The sequence below is a fragment of the Apium graveolens genome, chromosome 7 (genome assembly GCF_009905375.1).
Source record: "Apium graveolens cultivar Ventura chromosome 7, ASM990537v1, whole genome shotgun sequence".
Taxonomy (NCBI): domain Eukaryota; kingdom Viridiplantae; phylum Streptophyta; class Magnoliopsida; order Apiales; family Apiaceae; genus Apium; species Apium graveolens.
The window spans coordinates 170,071,718-170,074,092 of NC_133653.1; positions in this window are offsets into that span (position 1 = coordinate 170,071,718).

Below are 2,375 nucleotides of genomic sequence, written 5' to 3' on the forward strand. Positions count from 1 at the left end.
ACCAAATAAAATTTTGGATACTTGGTTATAATTGCCTATTTGTGTTCAATCTATACCATTAAGTAAATGAATTTCTCGAACTTTATGGTTTAAAGTAGATATTATAAACCTAGGAAAGAAAATTTCCTTACCTCTTGTAGCCACAGGCATTGTGAGCCTTGTGCTTAGTTCCTGCAGATTAGAAGCCCCATATTTAAATGTCTATTGTGAGTCATGGAGAATACCAGCTTCTGGACCACAGTTGAAACGTTATCATACCTTGTCTTCCTATATGTGAAAGTTCTCACAATGGAGTCAAACAGAAATGACCATTCCTTCATCAAATTCTTCTTGTTCAGGCTGGCTAAGTTGATCCTTTCACTGTAATTTAATGAAGTCCATGAATTCATCTAGCTCATCTTGAGTTAGGACCTCCATCAGTTTGTCAGTAGGGATGCCCAAAGCCACATTTACATCATGTTCAGAAAACTCCACTTGTTGGCCTTGAATAGAGCAGTTAACCACCATGAACATAGCTTGGTCCTCATGCACAATTGTCCTCACTACAGTTGTGTTCCAAAAATCTCTGAGAACATCCAAATACAGAATTGGGTTTGCAGTTAGAGCACCTGCAAAGTATGTCTCATAAAGGAACTTTACAAAGCTCTTGAAACTATTAGGAGCTTGGTTTGCATCTGTAAATGCAAGATAGTTGGTGCCCTCTTAAGGGATAAAAGGTGTAAATGTGTTTGATGCCATTTGAAGTGTTTGAATTTGAGTGGGTAAGAAAAATTAGAGAAAAAGAGTTTGAAATGAGAGAAAATGGTTTGGATTTTGAGAGATTAGGTCACTTGGAGATCTCGAAGGCGTAAATAGGTGTATATCAAGATGTCAGGGTATTTATAGTAAAAGATAAATGACTTATCGAGAACTCAAAATAAACATTAAGAATTTGCTTAACGAGAAGTCATATTGAGAGAATAGATAAATATCAATATGTCACTTTCCAGACTCTTATCGAGAACTAGAAAATTATTTATCAAGATGTCAAATAAATACCCAGTTTGTTCTAAATGGACTGAATTATTTTTCTAATTTTTATTTGAATAAATCAAAATAAAATCAGAGTGACTTTATCAAAAGTACTTTATCAAAATAATTTATTAAATTAAATTATCTTAGTTCTAAGTTGTTGATAAGTCTAAAATTTATACTTGTAGAGAACTTTGAGATTTATCACTTATCAATATCTCTACAATGACTTATCGAGAAGTCATAATAATGCTTGTCGAGAAGTCCTTCGAGAAGTTTAGAAAAATGACTTATCGAGAACTCACTTGAGAGGTCTCAAAATGACTTGTCGAGAAGTTAGTTAGACTTATCGAGAACTCAGTTTTCTATATACTTTTTGTTCTTTTTGAATCTGTCTTGTGCTAATTTCACATATTGAAAATGTATATTAACATTTAGACAGTATTCTCATAATTGAAAAATTCCAAACTAAAATATTGAATTTTGAAAAATAAATATACAGAGATTTCTGAAATATTTATAACTCACAATCAAGTTAATTTCCAATTAAATCAAATTAATTTTAATTTATTAGAAATCAATCTGCTACAAAACATTAGTTGAGTTCTTACCTTTAGAATGAAGAATTTGGCATCACCTACAAGTCTAGTGAAAGTAGCTTCATCCAAAGGTTTAGTAAAAATGTCAGCTAGTTTTTTTTCCAGTTGGAACAAAAATGAGCTCAAGGGTACCATTTGCAGCATGTTCTCTTATAAAGTGGTTCCTTACATCAATGTACTTTGTTCTAGAATGATTAACTGGATTAACCACAATAGATATAGCACTAGTATTGTCACACATAATTGGAATTTTGTGTAACACTAAGCCATAATCCATTAGCCGATTTCTAATCCAAAGCACTTGAGCACAATAACTTCCAGCAGCTATGTATTCAGCCTCAGCTATGGAAGTTGACACAAATTGTTGTTTCTTGCTATACCAGGAAACAAGTCTTTGTCCAAACAGTTTCCACTAATGTTCTTTCAGTCAACCATGCATCTAGCAAAATCTATATCTGTGTATCCAACAGCTTCAAATCCTGTTCTCTTAGGATACCATAATTCCAAGTTTGGAGTCCCCTTTAAGTATCTGAAAATTCTCTTCACAGCCATCAAATGTGATTCTTTTGGGCTGGCTTGAAATCTTGCACACAGACATGTTGCAGACATAATTTCTGGTCTACTAGTAGTCAAATACAGCAAAGATCCAATCATTCTTTTATAACCTGAAATGTCTACACTTTTTCCTTTCTTATCTTCATCCAAATTTTTAGCTGTAGACATGGGTGTTGATGCAGGTGAACAATCAACCATACCAAACTTCTT